At 39.4% G+C, this 24,442-nt stretch overlaps 2 pseudogenes; both read right to left on the minus strand.

The window, feature by feature from the left end:
* Nucleotides 1-16,441: 16,441 nt before the first annotated feature.
* Nucleotides 16,442-16,849, minus strand: LOC114629336 (annotated as a pseudogene).
* A 5,616-nt stretch (nucleotides 16,850-22,465) lies between these two features.
* LOC114629328 lies at nucleotides 22,466-22,814 on the minus strand (annotated as a pseudogene).
* Between the last annotated feature and the right edge of the window lie 1,628 nt (nucleotides 22,815-24,442).

The raw sequence follows: 24,442 nt of genomic DNA on the forward strand, positions 1-24,442 counted from the left end.
AGTGCAGTGGCTCCTGGATGACTCAGGATTCAGTTTCTCAACAGGACAGGAGCAGACCGACTCTGTGTCTGCTCCAGCCCAGAGGACCAGGCAGGGGCAGAAGGGCGTACCCCAACAATTCTATTCCTGGCTAGGTACCCCAATGAAATGAAAACTTATTTCCACAAAGGGAACCATGAACACAAATGTTCACAGCAGCACTAGTTATAAGAGGCACAGAGAAAAAGTCCAATGTTCATCTACTGATAAAGAAAATATGCCCTGTGTACAGTAGACAATTACTTATACAATTAACAAAACACTGATATTTCACTCGCTCTCTATGGAGCTTGAACACATTATGAAAACTGAGACAGCTACCAATACCAGGTATTGTATCGTATTTACACAAGCTATGCAGAATTAGAAAAATCTATAGAAAGGGAGAGAGGGCTGGAGTAAGAATAGTGGCTGTTCAGGGCTGAAGAACGCATAAGGAGAATGGGGAATGACAGCTGATGACGTCATGTTGCCTTTCAAGATGATGAGATGGTCTGGAGTTCTGTACAAGTGAGCTTGTACAACCTGAACATACTAAACAGCGATGGACTATATACGTTTAGTGGGTGAATTGAATTCTATGGGAATTTATCTTAATAAATTTGTTAGAAATTAAGGTGAAAGTTTTTTTAAGTGTTAAGAGATCAATGTCAGCGAGTTCTCTACCAGGAGACTGCCACCGCAAAATACCGGAAGGAACTGACAGTAAAGGAAAATGATGTCAGATCTATAGACAGCAATAGAAATAGTTAATTATTTAAAATACATTTCTTCTGAATGATTTATTTTTTGGATGGGTGCAGAGCTAGTGTTTTGCTTTGTATTCCAGGCTGGCCTTGAACTCACAGGAATTCTCATGTCTCTATCTCTTGAATGTTGGAATTATAGGCGTGTACCATTCTACCAGGCTAATTTGTTTTATCATCATTGTTGTCATCGTCATTATTTTCTTTATTGACATGTTCTAATTACTTAGAAATATGGGCTTCTAATTAACAACTTATACCATACTATATTAATCAAAGGTAAAAATTTGTAGAGCTACATTCTTTCTTGGCCTATTTTCCATATGGGCCCAATAGGCAGGCCCAATACCCTCCCACACCCCACAGCCTGCATGTCTCCCAGGAAGTCTGCAGTAACCAGGGACACAGGTGAGACTCCAGCCCAAATACCCATAGCAACTGAGACACAGAGCCCAGCTGACGAGGGAACTACCCCCCCCCCAACCCCAGCTCTATCTTCCTTCCTATCTGCTTCTCCACCTGGGTCTGACACCCTCCCACACTGCACAGGCTGCCTGTCTCCAAGGAGGTCTGCAATAATCAGGGACATAGGAGGTCTGCCTTAACCAGAAGCACAGCCTTTCTGGTGTGCACCTCCATCTGCAACTGGGGTAGATCTTGCCCCTGGATCTCAAAGCCTGCTTATATCCCAGGAGGCTGGCCCTAACCAGGAACACAGGAGGTCTTCCCTAACCAGGGACACAAGCGGCCTGTTCTAACCAGAGACACAGGAAATGCCCGTAACCAGAGACAGCACTGCCTGCCTCCCGGGAGACCAGCTCTAACCTATGCCACAGAACTCTACCTGCCTCCAAGAAGGCTGGCTACAGTCAGAGACACTCAGGCCAGTTAACACCAGAGATCACTAGATGGCAAGAGGCAAGAACAAGAACATAAGTAACAGAAGCCAATGTAATTCGGCACCACCAGGATCCAGTTCTCTCACCAAGTAGCAAGCGTTGGTTACCCTAACACACCTGAAATGTAATATCTGACCTAAAATTCCATCTCATGAAGATGATAAAGGCCTTTAAGAAGGATATAAATATAGGCTGGAGAGATGGTTCAGTGGTTAAGGGCACTGACTGTTTTTCCAGAGGTCCTTAGTTCGAGTCCCAGCAACCACATGGTGATTCACAACCACCTGCAATGGGGTCTGATGCCCTCTTCTGATTTGTCTGAAGACAGCTACAGTGTATTCATATAACTTAAATAAATAAATCTTTTAAAAAAGAATACAAATAATTCCCTTATAGAAATACAGGAAAACACAGGCAAACAGGTAGAAGCTCTTAGAAGGGGAAACAAATCTCTTAAAGAAATAAAGGAAAATACAACCAGACAGGTGAAGGAATTGAACAAAGTGGTTCAAGACCTAAAAATGGAAGTAGAAAAAATAAAGGAAACAAAAAATGGAGGCAACCCTGGAAGTGGACAACTTAGGAAAGAGAACAGGAGCTACAGATGCAAGCATCACCAACAATACAAGAGATAAAAGAGAATCTTGATGGTTTGTATATGTTTGGCCCAGGGAGTGGTACTATTAGAAGGTGTGGTCCTGTTGGAGTAGGTGTGTCATTGTAGGTGTGGGCTTTAAGACCCTCATCCTAGCTGCCTGGAAGTGAGTTTTCTGTTAGCAGCCTTCAGATGAAGATGTAGAACTTTCAGCAAATCCTGCACCGTGACTGCCTGGATGCTGCCATGTTCCCACCTTGGTGATAATGGACTGAACATCTGATCCTGTAAGCCAGCTCCAATTAAATGTTATCCTTCTAAGAGTTGCCAATGGGCTGTGGTGGCCACACGCCTTTAATCCCAGCACTTGGGAGGCAAAGGCAGGCAGATTTCTGAGTTCCAGAGTTCGAGGCTAGCCTGGTCTACAGAGTGAGTTCCAGGACAGCCAGGGCTACACAGAGAAACCCTGTCTCGAAAAAACCAAAAAACCAAAAACCAAAACAAAACAACAACAAAAAAACAAAAACCAAAAAAAAAAATCACAACAATAAAACCCTAAGACAATACCATAGAAGGTATTGACGTACCAGTGAAAGAAAATACAGAATGTAAAAAGCTCCTAACCCAAAATATCCAGAAAATTCAAACACAAGAAAAAGATCAAAACTAAGAATAATAAGAATAGGGGTTCTTGTTCACTTGAGATATCTGCAGTTGGGGAGTCGGTGAAAAGTTGTCTCTTCCTGTGTGAACATGGTGCGGACAAAAGCAAACTATGTCCCAGGAGCCTACAGAAAAGTGGTGGCTTCTCAAGCCCCCAGGAAGGTGCTTGGCTTCTCCTCCTTTGTCAACAATTCTTATATCCAATAAAATAGATTTTCAAACAAAAGTTACCAAACATGATAGGGAAGGATGTTTCATATTCATTGAAGGAAAAATACACTAAGAGGAAGTCTCAATTCCGAACTTCTATGCCCCTAATGCACTGATACTCATAAGAGAAACTTTACTAAAGCCCAAAACACACACTGAATCTCACACATTAATAGTGGAAGTCTTCAACACTCAACTCTCACCCATGGACAGGTCATCAAAACAGAAATTAAACAGAGACACAGTGAAACTAACAGAATGGATTGAACAGATATCTACAGAACATTTCACCCCAAAACAAGAGAGTATAACTTCTTCTCAGCACCTCATGCAACCTTTTCCAAAATTAATCATATAATCAAACACAAAACAAGCCTCAACAAGAAGATTGAAATAATTCCATGCATTCTATGACATCACCATGGACTAAGGCTGGACTTCAATAACAACCGATACAACAGAAAGCCCACATACTGATGGAAACTGAACAATTCTAAGCTCATTGATAATTTGGTCAGGGAAGAAATAAAGAAAGAAATCAAAGAATTTTTAGAATTAAATGAAAATGAAGACACAGCATACCCAAACATGAAAATAATGCTAAGAGGAAAATTCATAGCACCAAGTGCCTTCATAAGAAATGGGAGCAATCCCATACTAGCAACATGACAGCACTCCTGAAAACTCTAAAACAGAAAGAAGCAAACCCACTCAAGCAGAGGAGACAGCAGGAAATACTCAAACTTAGGGCTGAAATCAACCAGTTAAAGACAAAGAGAATAATACAAAGAATCAACAAAACTAAGAGCTGGTTCTTTGAGAAAATCAACAAGATAGATAAATCCTCAGGGAAACTAACTAAAGAGTACAAAGACAGTATCCAAATTAACAAAATCAGAAATGACAAGAAAGAGATAACAATAGAAACTGAAGAATTAGAAAAATCATCAGAAGTTGCTATAAAAGCTTATACTCAACAAAACTGGGAAAATCTAGAAGAAATGGATGATTTTCTAGACAGATGCTATATACCAAAGTTACATCAAGATCAGGTAACCTATCTAAACAGCCCCATAACACCTAAAGAAATAGAAGTAGTCATTAAAAAAACCCTCCCAACCCAGAAAAAGGCCCAGGGCCTGATGGTTTTAGTGAAGAATTCTACCTGATTTTCAAAGAAGAGCTAATACCAATACTCCTCAAACTATTCCCCAAAATAGAAACAGAAGGAACACTACCTAAGTCATTCTATGAACTCACAGTTACTCTGATACTTAAAGCACACAAAGACCCAACAAAGAAAGGGAACTCCAGGACAGTTTCATTTATGAATATCCATTCATAAACAGTTAATAAATTTCTCACAAACTGAATCCAGGAACACATTAAAGCCATCATTCACAATTAAGTAGACCTTATCCCAGGGATGCAGGGAAGATTCACTATATGAGAATACATCAACATATTATACTATATAAAAATTGAAAGAAAAAAGTCACATGATCATCTCAGATGTTGAACAGGTCTTGGTCAAAATCCAACACCCCTTCATGTTAAATGTTTTGGAGAGACCAGGAATTCATGGCACATGCTTAAAGACAATATATTGCAAACGAACAGCCAGCATCAAATTAAATGGAGAGAAACTAGAAGCAATCCCACTAAAATCAGGGACAAGACAAGGCTGCTCATGCTCTCCCTATATATTCAATATAGTACTTGAAGTTCTAGATGGAACAATTAAACAACAAAAGGAGAACAAAGGAATAAAACTGGAACGGAAGAAATCAAAGAATCAGTATTTGCAGACAATATGATTGTATATATAAGCAACCCTCAAAATTCCACCAGAGAAGTCATAAAGCTGATAAAAAAACTTCAGCAAAGTGGGGGGGATATAAAATTAGCTCTCACAAATCCTTCCTTTGAATAAAGCCTTCCTTTATACACATGATAAACAGGCTGAAAAAGAAATTAGGGAAACAACACCCTTCACAATAGCTATAAATAGTATAAAATATCTTGGTGTAACTCTTACCAAGCAAGTGAAAGAACTGTATGACAAGAACTTCATATCCCCTAAGAAAAAAAATCCAAGAAGACCTCAGAAGATGAAAAGATCTCCCATGCTCATGGATTGGTAGGATTAATATAGTAAAAATGGCCATCTTACCAAAAGCAATCTACAGTTTCAATACAATTCCCATCAAAATTCCAACCCAATTCTTCACAGACAGGGAAAGAGCAATTTTTAACTTCATATGAAAAAACAAAATAATCCAGGATGGCCAAAACAGTTCTCAACAATAAAAGATCTTCTGGGTGAATCACCATCCCTGACCTCAAGCTGTACTACAAAGCAATAGTGATAAAGACCACATGATATTGGTACAAAGACAGACAGGTTGATCAGTGGAATAGAATTGAAGACTCAGGAATGAACCCACATACACCTATGGTCACTTGATCTTTGACAAAGAAGCCAAAACCATACAGTGGAAAAAAGAAACCATCTTCAATAAATAGTTCTGGTCTAACTGTTGGTCTGTATGTAAAGGAATGTAAATTGATCCATATTTATCTCCTTGCACAAAGCTTAAGCCCAAGTGGGTTAAGGACCTCAACATAAAATTAGACACACTGAATCTAATAGAAGAGAAAGTGGGAAAGAGCCTTGAACTCATTGACACAGGGGAAATTTCTTAAACAACTCCAATGGCTCAGGCTTTAAGATAAAAAACTGATAAATGGGATCTCGTGAAACTAAAAACCTCTGCAAGGCAAACTACATAGTCAATAGGACAATTTGGCAACCTAAAGATTGAGAAAAAAATTTCACTAACTCTACATCTGATAGAGGGCTAATATTCAAAATATATAAAAACTCAAGAATCCAACCTCCAAAAAACAAAACAACCCAGTATAAATGGGGTCCAGAGCTAAACAGAGAACTCACAACAGGAATCTAGAATGGCTGAGAAGCACTTAAAGAAATGTTCAACATCCTCAGTCATCAGGGAAATGCTAATCAAATCATCCCTGAGATTCTACCTCATAACAGTCAGAATGGCTAAGATCAAAAACTCAAGTGACAGCAGATGCTGGCAAGGATGGGGAGAAAGAGGAACACTCTTCCATTGTTGGTGGGACTGCAAGCTGATACAACCACTCTGGAAATCAGTCTGGCGGTTCCTCAGAGAATTGGAAATGGTTCTACCTGAGGACCCAGCTATACCACTCCTGGGCATATACTCAAAAGATATTCCAACATGTAACAAGGGCACATGTTCCACTATGTTCATAGTAGCCTTATTTATAATAGCTAGAAGCTAGGAAAACCCAAATGACCCTCAAGAGAAGAATGGATATAGACATTGTGGTACATTTACATAATGGAGTACTATTTAGCCATTAAAAACAATGACTTTATGAAATTCACAGGCAAATGGATGAAATTAGAAAATACCATCCTGAGTGAGTTAACCCAAACACAAAAGAACACACATGGTATGTACGCATTGATAAGTGGATTTTAGTCCAAAAACTTAGAATACCCACAAACATACAACCCACAAACCATACTCAGATTAAGAAGAAGGAAGACTGAAGTGTACACGCTTCAATCCTATATAGAATGGGGAACAAAATAATCCCAGGAGCTAGAGGGAGGGAGGAATCAGGGAGGGAGAGAGAAGGAGGGAAAAGTGGGGGGACAAGAACAGGTATCAGAAGAGACAGAAGAGAAGTACAGAGGATCAGGAAATTGAATAGAAACATGTAGCAGAGGGGGATGGGAACTGGGGTAGTCACTAGAAATTTCTAGACTCCAGGGAAGTGAAAGTTGATGGCTTTAGCTGACATACCCCCCCCAAAGGGAGATATAACCTGTCGAGACCACCTCCAGTAGATAGGCATGATCCCCAGTTGAGAGATGTGGCCACTCACACATCTCAAATTTTGAAGCCAGAAATGTTCCTATCCAAAGGGAAGAAAGACTGAGACAAAAAAAAAATGGAACAGAGACTGAAGGATAGGCCATCTAGAGATCACCCATCTATGGATTCATCCCATCTGCAGACACCAAATCCCCACACTATTGCCGATGCCAAGAAGTGCTTGCTGACAGGAGCTTGATATGGCTCTTCCCTGAGAGGTTCTGCCAGCACCTGACCAATACAGGTGCAGATACTTACAGCCAACCATCAGACTGAGGCCAGAGACCTCAATGGAAGAGCTACAGGAAGGACTGAAGGAGCTGACAGGGATTCCAACCCCATAAGAAGAACAATATCAACTAACTGGACCACCCAGAGCTCCCAGGACTAAACCACCAACCAAAGAGTACACATGAAGGGAGCCAGGACTCCAGATACATATGTAGCAGAGGCTGGCCTTATCTGACATCAATGTGTGGGGAGGGAAACTTGATGCTCCAGAGTAGAGGAATGCTAGAGGGGTGAGGCAGGAGTGGGTGAATGGGTGGAGGAGCACCCTCATAGAAGCAAAGGAGAGGAGGTAAGGGGGGATGGGCTGGGAGGGTCGGTGGAGGGGTAACTAGGAAGGTGATATTATTTAAAATGTAGAGAAATTAAATGATTAATAAAGAAGAATGACTAAGATTCACCCCCCCCAAAAAAAAACCTCAAGCAGCAGCCCATGCTGTCAAGAATAGGGAGATAGAAGAATACTCCTCCATTGCTGGTGGGAGCACAAACTTGTACAACCACTTTGGAGATCAATGTAGTGGTTTCTCAGAGAACTGGAAATAGTTTTACCTCAAGACTCAGCTACCACTCCTAGGCGTATACTAAAAAGATGCTCTACCATACCACAAGGACATGTGCTCCACTAAGTTCATAGGAGCCTTATGAGTAATAGCCAGAAACTGGAAACAACCCAGATGCCCCTCAACTGAAGAATGCATACATGAAATGTGATTCATTTACACAATGGAATACTACTCAGGTATTAACAACAAGAACCTCATGAATTTTCCAGGAAATAGTGAAACTAGAAAATATCATCCTGATTGATGTAGCCCAGACCCTAAAGTACAGGATACACATGCTATACTCCAAAGATCCAGAGAAGCTAAACAGAAACAGAGGACCAAGGGAGGATTGTAGGCTCATATTTTTTATAACCTATTTTAATAAGGGTTTTCTTAAACTCTTCAACCTCCCTTATAGCCCACAGACCAAAAGTAAGGGAAGAAGATGGCTAATAGGACAAAGAGGACATGAACCTGTTTGGAAATAGTTCTTTGGGGCAATTCTAATCTTCATTGCCAGCAGTCCTTTCCATTAGCAAAATATCAAACACAGTAGTGTCAACAGCAGTGGCTCCATACAGGAGAAACCAAGAGACCCTACTGATCAGCTTGAGTGTGCTGATGCAGCAAGAAGCAGTCAGAGCACCACCAGTTCGTTGGTGTGTTTCTTTCTACAAAGTCATTACAAGTGAAAACCAATGAAGAAAACAAGGTGAACCAATGCAATAGTGTCATCAGCGAAGCCCAGCAAAGACTAGAAATACAAACCAATGCCAGAGTGTCGTCCACTGTCTGTTGGGTTATACTTGTACTCTTTCCGAATATCATGTGTCCTCTCAAGCATCTGCTCCAGCAAAATCTCCTCTCATAAGAGAGCGTCCAGAAAAACATCACGTGACGCAATTGAGTCTCCAGTGAAACCAGAAATTTCCATTTCAGAGAATGCTTGAATCTCACTTAGAAGTGGGGGAATAAAATAGTCATAGGAGGCAAATAGAGGGAAGGAACTCGGTGGGAAAGGGGGTTGTGGATGGGAATAGGAGGAGGTTAAGGATCAGATGGTGAGAAGACCAGGAGAGACGGCCAGAAGGCCAGGAGAATGATTGGAAACCAGAGGCTGATGTGGGTGAGGGGATGGGGGGCATCTCTAGAAGGTGTCAAGGACCTGGGATGGGTGAGGCTCCCAGTAGCCTATGAGGTGACTTTAGCCGAAACTCCTAGCAATGGGGATATAGAACCTGAAGTGGCCACCTCCTGTAGCCTGGAAGGACCCCCAATAGGCAGATAAGGACACCAACACACCCGTAAAACTTTTGATTCCAAATTTGTCCTATCTGCAAGAAAAACAGGAACAAAGATTGAACAGAGATTGAGAAATGGTCAACCAATGACTGGCCCACCTTGGGTCCCATCCCATGGGCAAGCACCAATCCTTGACTCTATTAATGATACTGTTACACTTGCAGACAGGAGTCTAGCATACCTGTCCTCTAAGAATCTCCACCCAGAAGCTGACTGAATCAGATACAGAGACCCATAGCCAAACATTGGACAAAGCTCAGAGAGTCTTATGGAACAATTAGGAGAAGGATTGGTGATCCCAGAGAGGATAGGACCTCCACAGGAAGACCAACAGAGTCAACTAACCTGGACCCTTGGGGGCTCCCAGAGACTGAGCCACCAACCAAAAAGCATGCACTAGCTGGACCTAGCCACTAATCCCCCAACCCCAGCAAATATGTAGTCGATGTGCAGCTCAGTCTTCATGCAGGTTCCCCAACAACTGTAGTTGTGGATGTCCCTAAAGTACTTGCTTGCCTGTGGATCCATTCCCCTAACTGGGCTGCCTTTGAGGGAGGAAGATGTATTCTATAGCATGTGTGAGAGGTCAGGGGACAACTTGTGGGAATTCTCTTCACTCTAGGTTCTGGGGATCAAACTGTGGTTGCCAGGCTTAGCACCAGTCACCATTAGACTGAGCCATCTCTTTGGACCAAGCATGAGTGTTTTTAAAGTTAACTTTTTAAAATTGTTATTGCTATAAACAAAAAGTGCTTGCTTGACCTTTGAGACCTGATACTTTCTTCTCTCAGACAGTCAAACACTGTCATTAAAGTATTTAGAAATTCTTAATTATTTAACTATAGACTTTTTCTGTTGGGATAACATTTTTAGAAATCAATCTTAAGCTTTAACCTATATATGATTTTAAACTTATATAGTATTTATATTTTATTTCTTTAAGAATATTTAGGATGACTTGAAGTACTAATTAAAAGAGCCCCAGCTATATATTGGTACCATTTGGGAACTTTAGAAGCATGTCCACACCTAAAGTAATAAAATTAAATTTTCCTAAGGGTCAGGACAAACACATTTGTAGTCTTCAATAACTTCCCTTGTAGTGAATCTACTGTGTTGTCTGCCTAGAGAATCACCAAAGTGGGAGGAATTAGAGATTAAAATGAATAACAGAACAAAACAAAAAATTGTTAAAGTGGTCAGAAGAATTAAACTTTCTTTCTAGTTGTTTTTTTGATGATATTTTTAATCTTGGCCCCAGTGTGTATGTTTATAACATTTGTTACATCATTTTAAAACTTATTTAAATTACTTTTTTGCTGTTAAATCACAGTAATTGTGACAGAAAATTGTCACTGGCATCAATTATAATAGCTTAGTAGATAGTAATATGCAGTCATATTTTATTGAAGGTATAAATATCAAATGAATGTTTCATATATTAAATGGTAAAGATAGGTTATATCAGAAGATAACTCAGTGAAGAAATTGAGAAATTATTTTCTTTGAAGAATTTGAGGGCATAGTTATAGATATATTCCTGTTTTTTAGAAATAAACTTTATCATAGAAACTCAAGAATATGCACTAAAATTAAGCAGACCATATGCATGAGCTTTGATATTTAGCACAGCCATTATGAAGCTCTGGAGATTCTCATAGGATTTTACCCTTTTACTATTGTATATGTTTTTATGAACTTCTTAACCACCCAAACCAGAAAAAAATCAAATGACAGAATTAAGACTAGAAAATGTTGGCTTTATATTGTCTTTCATAAGTCATGTTCGTTACCTGCAGTCGGTCTCTGTTTATATCACCTACTACGTAGCCTTTCTTGTTCTCTCTTCTACATGTTAAACTGTAGTCCTCCCACATGTGTGTGTTTACAATATGTTATTGGCTAGGTTCTGCATAAGAGGAAGACCATCCAATTAGATTTCTTCCTAAGATTGTTTGCTGATCGTGCTTAATCTTATACATTATAAGCCTATGCATTTTCCTGAAAATTTTAGGATTAAACTTTTTTAGAGCTAAATAACATTTTATTTTCTACATATATGAATTTTCATATATTTCATGTTAGTGGATAACTAGGTTGATTCTAACTCCTTGATAGAGTGAATAAAGCAGCAGTAAATGAGGATGCAGATTTTTCTGGTAATGATTAGAGTTCTCTAGTATTTGGCTAGGAGTGATACATCTGGGTCATGTGGTAGTTTTTATTTTTGTTTTTTTGAGAGTTCTCCAAGCTGAATTCCACAATGGCTATATTAGTCTGCATGCCTGCCAATAGTGAATAAAGTTTTCTTTTCCTGCACATCTTCTCCAACTTTGTCCTCAGATCTGTTTATAATAGCCATCTGACAGTATTCTAAGTAGTCTTAATTTGCATTCTTTGATGGCCTGGGTTATTGACCAATTTTAAAAATAGTTATTGACTATAAAATAGTTATTGACTAAACTAAACTAAAAATAGTTATTGACTACTAAAAATAGTTATTATCATCATCATTGTAGTTGTCTCCTCCTCCTCTTCCTCCTCTTCCTTTTCCTTTCCCTCCTCCTTTCCTTTCTCCTCTTCCTTTCCCTCCTCCTTTCCTTTCTCCTCTTCCTTTCCCTCCTCCTTCCCTTCCTCCTCTTCCTTTTCCTCCTCCTCTTCCTTTCCTTTCTCCTCTTCCTTTTCCTCCTCCTCTTCCTTTTCTTTCTCCTCTTCCTTGTCCCTTCAGTTCATTTGCTTGTTTCTTGTTTGGCATGTTTATTTCCTTGGTATTTAATTTCTGTATTCTTGGCAAATGCTAGATGTTTGTACCTTGTCTGAATTGCAGTTGGTAAAGATTTTCTCCCATTCTGTGTGATATTTGCTCTGCTGATTGTTTTCTTTGCTGTGCTGAAACTTTAAATTTCTTGTAATCTCATCTGTTGATATTTGTAGTTAGTTCCTATGCTATTGGTGTTCTATTAAAAATGTCTTTGATGGGGCTAGAGAGATGTTTAAGTGGTTTTGTTAATTTGGCATTCTTGCGGAGGACCCAGGTTTGGTTTCAGATTCTGAATGGTAGTTCATGATCATCCATATGCTCACTAGGTACATATACATATGCAAGTCAACCCCTTTTACATGTGAAAATAAAATATATCAATCTAAAACTTTTAAAAATTAAGTTCTTGCCTAGTCCAACAATTTCAGGGCTATCAGCTGTGTTATCTTCTAGAAAGTTTAGTGTTTCTGGTTTAAAATTAAGATCTTTGATGCATTTTGAACGAATTTTTTTTTAACAAGGTGAAAGGTAAGAATCTTATTTCATTCTTCTGCAGGTATATATCCAGTTTTGCCAGTACCATTTGTTGACTAAGTTAATCTTTTTTTTTTTTTTTTTTTGAGATAGATTTCATCCTATAGCCCCTGCTGTTCTGGAACTCTCTCTCTGTAGATCAGGCTGTTGTTGAACTCAGACATCCGCATTCTTTGGCCTCCTGAGTGTGTTGGAATGAAAGGCTTGAATCAACACTCTCAGTTTTAGCTTATCCTTTTTTTCCTTTTTTTTTTTTTTTTTTTGGTTTTTCGAGACAGGGTTTTCCCTGTATAGCCCTGGCTATCCTGGAACTCACTCTGTAGACCAGGCTGGCCTCGAACTCAGAAATCCACCTGCCTCTGCCTCCCAAGTGCTGGGATTAAAGGCGTGCGCCACCACCGCCCGGCCATCCTTTTTTTCCTAATGAATGGTTTTGCTTCTGTTTTCAAAAATTAACTGGGTATAGCTTTGTTGTTTTATGACTGAGTGCTTTATTTTATTGGCGCCCTATCTCTCTACTGGGAATTCTGTCTGTATACAGGAGGTGGGCACTTCAAGATCCATACCCGCACTGCTAGGAGTCTCAGCTACAGTCACCTCCATAGACTCCTGGGAGCCTCCATTATTCCACATCTCTGGCATGTCCGATAGATACCCCTACCCTCACCTCCAACAGCCACCGATTTCCATTCCTCCTCCTGACTCTCTGGCCCTCCTTCCTGTCTCTTCCTACACTTGATCCTGGCCCCCACTCCCTTCTACTACCTTCTGTCACCCAGTTCCCTCTGTCCTTCTGCCTCTTATGGCTATTTTATTCCTTCTTCTAAGTGAGATTTGAGCATCCTTGCCTAGATCTTCCTTCTTGTTTAGCTTCTTTGGGACTGTGGAGTGGAGTGTGGGGATCCTGTAATTTTTGACTAATAATGTCTTATCAGTGAATACATATCATGCATGTCTTTTGGGTCAGGGTTACCTCAGTTAGGATGGTATTTTCTTTCTTTCTTTTTTTTTAATTCTTTTTTTATTGGATATTTTATTTACATTTCAGATGTTATCCCCTTACCCCATTTCCCTCCTTCTGCCCAGGAACCCCCTATCCCATCCTCCCTCCTCCTGCTTCTATAAGGATGTGCCCCTACCTACTCCCCACTCCCACCTCCCGATTCTTGAATTCCCCCACACACGGCGTCCAGCTTTCATAGGACCAAGTATCTCCTCTCCCACCTATACCTGACAGGACCATCCTCCCTTGCATATACAGCTGGAGCCCTGGGTCCCTCCCTAAGTGCCCCCAGGCTGGTGGTTTAGACCCTTGGAGCTCTAGTTTGTTGGTATTGTTGCTCTCCTCATGGGGTCGCAAACCCTTTCAACTCCTTCAGTCTTCACTCTAACTCCTCCATTGGGAACTCCATGATCAGTTCAATGGTTAGCTGTGAGCATCTGCCTCTGAATATGTCAGACTCTGGCAGACCTCTAAGGAGACAGCTATATCAGGCTCCTGTCAGCATGTACTTCCTGAGATCCACATCAGCGTCTACCTTTTATGGATACCCAGGTGGAATGGTCTCCAGACGATCTCTCCTTCAGTTTCTGTCCTACACTTTGTCTCCATATTTGCTCCCTTGAGTATTTTGTTACTCCTCCTAAGAAGGACCGAAGCACCCCCACTTGGTCTTCATTCTCCATGAGCTTTATGTGGTAGGATGGTATTTTCTATTCCTATCCATTTGCTTGAAAAATCCATGATGTCTTTGTTTTTAATTGCTGAGTAATATTCCATTACATAAATGAACCACAATTTCTGTATCCATTCTTTGGTTGAGGGGCATCTGGGCATTTCTAGTTTCTGGCTATTATGAATAAAGCTGCTATAAACATAATGGAACATGTGTCCTTGGTGGTATGGTGGAACATCTTTTGCATATATGCACAGGAACAGTGTGGCTGGGTCTTCAGTTAGAACCATTCCAAATTTTCTGAGAAAATGCCAGATTGATTTCCAGGGTGGTTGTACCCCGCCCAGCAGTGAAGGAGTGTTCCCCTTGCTCCACATTCTAATGTGCTCCTGAACGTTGTTTGCAAGTATTGAGAACTTTCCCGCCTCTCCCTCCCCCGACCTCTCTCTCAAAATTAGCTTCATAGGATCCATTAGTTTGGTGAATTAATTCACTTTCTGCTTTATGAAACATATTACAAAGAGTCTTCTTGGAAGTTTGCAATGAATCTGCCTGGCCCTAGGCTTTTATTGGGGGAGGTGTTTTTAAGAATATCTTCCATCTCATGGACTATATGTTTTCTATGTTTAAGGTTTTTATATCTTTGGAGCTTTATTTATTAGATTATATATGCATTTAGATTTTTTTTATCTTATTCAGTTTATCCAGCTTTTCCGAGTATGAGTGTTCAAAGGGATTTCTATTGATGTTCTGTATTTCATTGGGGTCCATTGCAATGACAGCATTTTGATCTTCAGTTTGTTAATTTACATCTTTTCCCTCTTTTGTTAGATGGGCTCAGGGTTTCTCAGTCTTACTTTCTCAGAAAGCCACTTCTTTGGTTGACTTTCTGTATTGCTCTTTGATATTTATTTTATTAACTCCCCCTCATATTTTTTTGATTTATAATTGGTTATTTTATTTATTTACATTTCAAATGTTGTCCCCCTTCCAGGTTTCCCATTTGAATCCTCCTCCAATGACATCTCTCCTGTCCCCGACTCTATGAGGGTGCTCCCCTACCACCCACCCACCCACTCCCACCTCACCACTCTCTCATCCCCCTATGCTGGGGCACCAAGCTTCCACAGGTCCAACCCCCCCACACACACTGAAGCCAGACAGATAAGGCAATCCTCTGCTACATAACCATCTGGAGACGTGAGTCCCTCCATGTGTATTCTTTGGTTGGTGGTTTAGTTCAGAGCTTTGGAGGGTCCGGATAGTTGATATTGTTGTTCTTCCTACGGGATTTGAAACCTTTTCAGCTCCTTCAGTCCTTCCCCTAACTTTTCCATTGGGGACCCTGTGCTCAGTCCGATGGTTGGCTGCGTACATCTGAGTCTGTATTGGCCAGTCTCTGGTAGAGCCTCTCAGGGAACAGCTATACCAGGCTCCTGTCAGCAAAGTGCTTCTTGACATCAATAAGTGTCTGGGTTTGGTGTCTGCAGATGGGATGGATCCCTAGGTGGGGCAGTCTCTGGATGGCCTTTCCTTCAGACTCTGCTCCACTCTTTGTCCCTGCATTTCCTTTTGACAGGAGGAATTCTGCATTATTATTTTTGAGGTGGGTGGGTGAAGAAAAAAATCATAAACAAAAACAAACAAGATTAATGATGTGAAATTATTTGTTTTGTGTTTCCTTGAGTGTAGTTAGCCTCATTAGAGGTTTCCTTCTAGTTTCTTCTGTAGAACTGTATTTGTGGATAGATATTGTTTAGTTTTGGTTTTGTCATGGAATATCTTGGTTTCTCCATCTACGGTGTTTTAAAGATTTGCTGGGTATTGTAGACTAGACTGGGTTGACATCTGTGGTCTTATTGTATCTGCAATAGATCTTCTCAGACCTTTCTGGCTTTTAGAGTCTCAGTTGAGAAATCAGGAGTAATTGAGATAAGTATGTCTTTTTATGTTCCTCTGCCTTTTCTCTCTTGCAGCTTTTAATATTCTCTCTTTGTTCTGTACATTTAGTGTTTTGATTATTATGTGGTGGGAGGATTTTCTTTTCTGGTCTAGTCTGGTGTTCTGTAAGCTTCTTGTACAGTTACAGACATCTCTTTCTTTAGGTGAGGGAAATTTTCGTCTGTGATTTTCGTGCAGGTGTTTTCTGTGTCTTTGAGTTGGGATTTTTTCTTTTATTCCTATTATTCTTTTTTTTTTTTTTAGACAGCCAAATCCTTTTTTTTTTTTTTAATTGGGGGAATGGGTCTCTAGAGGGTAGGCCTGGGGCCCTCACTGCACAGCTTGTTCATTGGCACTGCCTCCAGAATCCTGTGGCTTCATCACATCTGGAAGCTCTGGAGGGCTGGAGAAGGGCTCAATGCGCAGAGCTTCGAAGGTGTCATCTGCTCGGAAGGCCAGGCCCACTGTGACTGGGGCCTGTGGCCGTGCTGTCTGACTAGTGAAGCCACACTCGCCCAGAGTTTTTCCATCATCAAGGAGCTGATCGTCCTTGTACAGCCGCTGCTCCTCTGGCGGCCGCTTGAGGATGCCCTCGACGATGCGCTTCAGTTCGAACACGGTACTCGACTCCTTGGCGTCCGTGAAGATGGTGGTCTTGTGGCGCCGGATCATGAGAAACACGTCCATCCCGGCGGCTGCTTCTGGCTCGACGCGCCGGCTATTCCTATTATTCTTAGATTTGATCTTTTCATAGTATCCCAAATTTCCTTGATGTTTTGTGTTATGAACATTTTAGATTTTGCCTTTTCTTTGACTGATGTATTGATTCCTTCTATTGTATTGTATATGTCTGAGATTCTCTCTTCCATCTCTTGTATTCTGTTGGTGATACTTACATCTGTGGTTTCTGTTCTCTTTCCTCAGTTTTCCATCTTCGTGATTACCTCAGTTTGTGTTTTCTTTACTGCTTCTGTTTTCATTTTCAGGTCTTGGACAGTTTTACTCATATCCTTCACTGGTTTGATTGTATTTTCTTTGATTTCTTTAGATTTGTTTGCTTTCTCTTTTAGTGCTCTGCCTTTTTGAATGCATTTTCCTATATTTCTTTAAAGGTTTTATTCATTTCCTATTTAAAGGCCTTTAGTATCTTTATAAGATTGGATTTAAGATCCTCTCTTTGTGCTTCAGTTTCTTTAGAATATCCAACATTTGCTGTAGCAGGATAGTTGTTCTCTGGTGGCGCCATATTGCCCTGGATCTTGTTGACTGTGTTTTTATGCTATCCTTAGGCATCTGGTTTTCCCTGGATGATCTTGATGGCAGCAGGACTTCTCAGGAAAACAGGGGGAACTGTGGACTTTGGAGGTCTGCTGACTGTGCCTCAAGCAGAACCCATTGACGAGAGATTGGTGGGGCAATATTTCAAGCTGGTAGTTTACTGGGACCCTTGCAGTCCTCCAAGGAGAAGCAGGATGATCTTGGGGTCCCACAAGGTCATCGGAACCAAAGAGTGGGTCCAGAGCTAGACAAGTAAGGTCACAGATCACATGCAACTCGTTTCTGCTGGCTGTGTCCAGGGTGGACCTGACTGGGAAGGGATTGGTGGAACATGATTCCAAGCTGGTTAGTCTCTCCCCAAGGCCTCCAAAGGGGAACTAGAACACACTTGGAGTGCAACATGGCTACTGGGGGACTTATCTTTTGTATCAGTAGTTTTGAAGTTCAGTATATAGATATGTCATGTATTTTTCAGATTCTGTGCTAGTGAATATATTTTCGAAATTCATGGTATTTGTCCTCAAAACCTCTCATAGCTTCTGAGTTTGAGTATCAGTAGAAAATAATACTTTGAAAATTTTTTTACTCTAGCTTTTTATGTTAGAACTTTTGAAATATCTCAAAATTCTATTATGAACTGCCAAACGATGTTTTTTCATATATAGGTTTGCCAAGCAGAACTTGAACTGGGGACTTGTTTTCAAGCAGTAAATAGCAGGATTCAGCTGCAAATTCTCGAGGCACAGTACCTTCCAAGTTCATCAACACCTCTGGCTTTGAGTAAGTATAACAGTGGTTCAAAGAACAAACAATGTGAAGAGGTTCCAGTAGGGTAAGATCTAAAAGATAAGTGCATTAAGATTTGTGTCCTTCTCTCGATGTTCAGCTAGGGACTGTGATACATTGGTGAGCAATGCTTAGTTGACCAGGCCACCCTTATATCTGAATGTTTGAGAAGAACCCTATATTAACAGCTAAGAGTGGGAGGGAATTATCCTCCCAAAGTAAAAGTATTCTCACTAAGAAAGATTAAAAAGATATATAACTGAGCATTCAATTTAAGAAGTTAGAAAAATAAGAAGTATTAGGAAAGCTGAAGTTGATAAATATGTTAAGAAAAGACAATAAAACCAAAAGCTTTTTCTTTAAAGGGACCATTAAAATAGAAAATTTTGTAGGGAGTTGGATGAAGCAAAGTAGAGGAAACATGATTAGTATTCTGAACAGTGAAGATTATATAATTTTAAAATAAGAAATTTGTAAGTCAGAAATTTAATAATATGCAAGACAGTTTTGTATAAACTATGCTAACTCATTTGTACATACACAGAAATTAAATGATGTCCTTAAAAATTCACTGAAGACTAGGAAGAATCTGAAAAGAATAATAAACATGAAAAAGTGAAGAACTCCTTGTCAAAAGCACTAGGCAGGACGAGGGTGGGAGATGGCTCAGTTGGTAAAGTATTTTCTATACATACGTTAGGACGGGAGTTCTGATCCCTAGGGCCTTATAAATAGTCAGATCCCATTCCTCATCCTGTGATCCCGCACTTTCTAGCTGTTTCCTCTTTCCTCTCTTGCTGCCTTTTAGCCCCAGTTCTATCAACTGACTCCTCACAGTAGCCAGACAACAGTTGTTGTTTCAGCTATAGTCATTTTGTGTCACATTGAAAATTATGGTTAGGTGAAAAAATATTTACCCACAGTTTTATCCAGGGCAGTTGTCTAGTTGATATTCCTGCTCCCAACTTCTTTAATATCCTTTTCTCCCCTTTGCTTTAAATAACAAAAGTTTTATTTTCTCAAAACTCTAAAGACTGAACATTCCAATGTTAAGAGCCAGCAGAGTTGGTTTTGGGTGATCTTTACTTTTTTTGTATTTTCCTAAAGTTGATAATTGTTATGTTTGGCTATAGTTCAGACAAAGTATTTTATCATTATCAAAGTGCTAGATCTCAAATTTACTTAAGAATATTAACCTGTTTTATTCTAGCGCACATACACTTATGACATCAGAAGCAAAGAAATTTACCTATAAATTGTGTAACCAATACCTCTGGAAGTCCAGAGGGTGGACACTTTTCTTGTAACACTTTTCAATGTGTTTTCCGTTGCTGATAACTGTTTATTCTGTTTGATGTCAGTTAGACCAGAAGAATATTAAGTTCATTTGAGGCCACAGTAATTATTTGTAAAGTGTGACAAAATTTTGTGTTCTATAGTCAAATAACAACCCAGAAGAGCTTTAAAGTTGATTATTTATATTTTATAATAATCCATATATAGATAAAAATCCTTAGGTAGCATTCCACATAAAATTTTATAAACTATAGTTTCTTGTTTCCTAGGTTTTTTTTTTTTTTTTTTTTTGTGAAGGTAGGGATGTTTAGCTCAGGAGAGCTGATTTATTTTATTTTTTGGTTTTTCGAGACAGGGTTTCTCTGTGTAGCCCTGGCTGTCCTGGAACTCACTCTGTAGACCAGGCTAGCCTCGAACTCTCGAACTCAGAAATCCGTCTGCCTCTGCCTCCCAAGTGTTAGGATCACCACTACCCGGTTTGAGAGCTGATTTATAAGAAGAAGACACGCTTACTGAAGGCCACCAGTGGAAGAGTGAAATGGGGAGAAACTATGACTTTTCCACTTATACAGACTGAAAAAGAAATTGTTTTCCTTATTAAACTTTACAGTCGGGGCTCTGTTAGAAGAAAACATTTTGTGGGCCAGGTTACTATATGTTACCTAGAATTTCTTCCTGATACATCTCTGTGCGTTACTATGAAGTTTATTAACAAAGGAAAAAAGATAAAATTAAGAATGAATATAGGAAGCTTCTTCAACATCCTAAATCAAAATTCAGTATTGCCTCAGAATCAATTTTTTCAGATGTTTTGCTTTAATATAAAAAAATAACATTTCTGAGCAGTGAAGCTTATTTTTTAAGCCTTCTGAACTTTTCAACTTTAAAAGGAGAGAAACCTAGATATGTAAATCACACTTAAGACTTTGAGTAATACTTTTATTTTATTGTTTCATCTTTAACTTTTTATTTAAAATGATCCTTTTATATTATTATATTACTATATATTATGAAAATATTAAGATAATTTAGATTTAGTAGATCTTAATTTCCAGAAAGTGTCAATTTTTAATAATGTTTTTTGTATCATCTGGATAGTTAGTTCTACTGTGGATTAATTAAAATTCTCAGTAATTTGTATAGGGCTTGATGACATAAATCTATAGAATTCTTGCCGGGCGGTGGTGGCGCACGCCTTTAATCCCAGCACTTGGGAGGCAGAGGCAGGTGGATTTCTGAGTTCGAGAGTTCGAGGCCAGCCTGGTCTACAGAGTGAGTTCCAGGACAGCCAGGGCTATACAGAGAAACCCTGTCTCAAAAAAGCCAAAAAAAAAATCTATAGAATTCTGTTTTTACATTTTCTTTTTAAAATCTTTGATTTGTGGTAGCTATTAGTTAGCTTTTTATGTTAATTGCAACTGTTTGTGCCACATTTAAGTCTTGAAGTCTTTAACTGATGTTAAAACTTTCACTTGACAAAAAACCTGCTACTAGTAGTCTAGGTGAGACTTTCAGATTATGTGTATGATTTTTCAAAGATTTATATAAACTCATTTTATGTAATTAGACTGCTAATTTAAAGTGGTTCAGCTTTCTGTATTCTTATTTGGAGAGGAGCTTGAATTAAAGAATTCATGGAAATTTAATTTGCGAGATGATTTCCAGGATAATAAAACTGGAGAGCTTCTTCTCTGGTGGCCTCAGGAGTCAGTCACGATAAGGGAATCATGTGTGAGATCAAGTTCTCCCAGTCTATCTAACCAAGTACCCTTTTTTTTCTTTTTTAATGTATTTATTCCACAGTCAAGTAAATCATAACTTAAAGCCACAGCATTATTAAAGGAGAATTCCTGGTACAGCTGTCTGCAGTGGAACACTGACAGGTGTTCTTTCCCATGATGGAACAAATACATATTTCCCTAAGGTCTGGGCGAGGCAAATAACCCTTTGAAACCAACTGCCCAATAAATAGAGGCAGGTTGCAAGTAATATCTATTAACATTTTCCTGCAAGGTAGCACAATCCCCCAGGTGGCTAATAAGCCCTCATTTTTTTTCTTTTTTTAATTTTTTCTCAAATCATTATTAATTCACACAGGGGTATAAACACAGAAAGGCAGGACGTGGGGAAGGGAATGACACTGGAGTGTGGATGCTCAGGGGGAATACAGATATCTTCAGAACCGGGTATTGGCTGGGTGAAGGTTCAGGGGACAAGTCACCATGACTCTGCCTATGACTCGCTTGTCCCCATCTAAGCTGGTATTGTCTGCCAAGGCTACCTATTTACAAGGTCCATCACCACTCAGACTTATACATTTCCACAAAAGCTGCCTGTTGACATTAGCTTATAGCCATCTGTTTCAATGTTCTTCCACTGAGACCCAAGACTTGGTGTTAGTATACATGTATGACAGGCCCACTGCTGATTTTAGGCCTATGGCTGATTTTAGGCCTACAGTGTGTAAGCAGGGCTGCCCCTGACATCTCCTCCCTTCTCTAAGTATAGAAGGGCTGTGGACAACGACAGGGGGACTGGAGCCATTACAAGGTCCCCTTCAAATACAAGCCCTCATTTCACCTGCCTGTCCTCTGGCTTCTGTCTTCCTTCCTCAATCACACCTACACCCAAAAGGCTTCCATGCTTCCTGCTCAGACACTGCTGGGTCCTGGAGGCCCTGAGCACTGCTGGCCATGAGCAGCTTTCATCCAGAATCTCCAGGGAGATCAGGAGCAGTAGCACAGCTCAGTGATGACTCAGTGTCATCTCCTTAAACAATAGTTTTAACTGCCAAACAAGCTCTGACATCTGACAGGCCATCTGCACGCCATAAACAAACCAAAACAGGGTATTCTTATCTTTTCCTTTGTTTGCAAAATGTTAAGTAGACTATCCAAATGGAAAAACATGAAATGTGAGAATTCAAAGGGTTTGTGCCACAAAGTGGACCAGTCCTCCACAGGCAAATTCATTTGTTTTTGGGCTGCAAAGCCATGTAGAGGGCGATCAGGCAGTAGATGGTCCCTCCCACTGTCAGACCCATGGTGGTCCGGTAAAGCATTTGTTTGGGAAGGCCTCGTTTTAGGTGGATGGGCACACCATCAGCCTTCTGGAAGAACTTCTGCAGCTCTGGAACTTTGTTCTTTCCAGCATAATCGTATGCTGTCACACTGGAGGTCAGTTTGGTCGGTGTGGCAAATATGATAGGCGGTGCTTCCGTGGAAACCGGCTTTAACCCCTGCCCCCTGCGGAGTATAGGCTTCCGAAGCTCAAGCCCCAGCCAACTTCTGCGTGAAACTGCTAAACTTGTAGTACATGTTGGCTAAGGCCGGCTTCCACCCAAACCAAGTAATCTTAGTGTTACCTGTGTTATGTATTAGATTCTATGTAAGATGTTTTTTAAAGTTCTTCTTAGGCCAAGATATAAAAAGAGTTGAAAACCAATGATTTACTTAAATCTATTAGAAGAATTAGAAACTTGGTCTCAGGTAAGTTAATTCCAAGGTTACAGCATTTGTGAGTGTTATAGCCAAGACAAAGATTCAAGTTTTTTCAGTTGTGTGTCCACCTTTTTTCGATCTTATAAACTCATTGTGATGCCTTGTATTTGCACAATATTTCAAGTTTCTCCAGATGATTCACATGTATCATCTATAGTTATAGAAGTAATAGGTATGATGAAATTATTATGGATTTAGAATGACAAGTCATTAGATTTCAATTAAGATTATAGTTTCATTTAATGTAAAAGGAGCTCAAATGCACATTTCTTTTATGTTTTGGCAACAATGTTTTTGAGTAAAATGATCAGTTTTATTTGAGCTTCTAGATTAATTGAACAGGAAAGAATACTCAAGGTGATTCTCTAAAATAATATTTCAGTTTTAATTCTTAAGTTGAATTGGGTCACATAATCCAGAATGATTCAACAGGTTAAATATTTTAACATTTATCAAATCATCAAATCACCAAGCACCTTTTGAAAAAATGTGGAATTGTATTTATTTAAAGATGTTTCCAAACTTGTCCATATTTCTTAACAGTAAGAGTATTTATTTAAACTCAGTTACTAATAATTATCAAGTTGAATGGTTGTACTGTTCTTTACAGCTCTGGATAAGTGAAGACAGTAATAATATTGAAGCAGTAAACCAATGGACAGAGACAATTACAAATCTGGAAAAGGTTGTTATCAAGTGGCACAAGTTATATCCATCTTGAAGACTTCGGACATTAATTTAGTGAAGAGACAGCTTAACATTCTTTTAGAACATACTTTCTAAAATTTGTAATGAGTTCTATTAGGTATACAAAGTGAATGAAATGTTTTAAAATAGTGCCAAAATATGATAAAATAAAAGGGTAGTAGCAGTAGGCCAACTTAATGGATTATAAAATCTATAAAAATATCAATCCTAGATAGGTATTTCTATATTGGGTTTACTTTTGTTTTAAAGATATTCAAAATCTAGCACATCAATCTTTTTTAAGTACTGTTACATATTTACAAGACTTTACCACTTTTCTGTGCTAGACCTGATTAATTAGATCCTGGTTACACTGTTTATATCTTTATATGTATTTTTCTCACAGCAAAAATGAATTGAACCATTCCATTAATTTTTTACTGTATTTGAGGAAAATTGGTACCCTATACTTACAATTTTTTATCTATAAGTTATTGCATGGATATTTTATAAGTCACCTATTTCCTGGAGAATTAGAGAATTACTTATATTTTCAAAGAACAAATAAAAGCTTGGAGCTAGCAGGATTGCTTGGTAGGAAAGATACTTGTCACCACACAGACAGTTTGAGTTCCATCCCTGAAATGCAACATGATGGAAGGAGAGAAACAATTCCTTCATATTGTTCACTGTCATTAACATGTATACCATCAAAACACACACACACAGAGAGAGAGAGAGAGAGAGAGAGAGAGAGA

This window comes from Grammomys surdaster, unplaced genomic scaffold (genome assembly GCF_004785775.1).
Source record: "Grammomys surdaster isolate TR1022 unplaced genomic scaffold, NIH_TR_1.0 279, whole genome shotgun sequence".
Lineage (NCBI taxonomy): Eukaryota > Metazoa > Chordata > Mammalia > Rodentia > Muridae > Grammomys > Grammomys surdaster.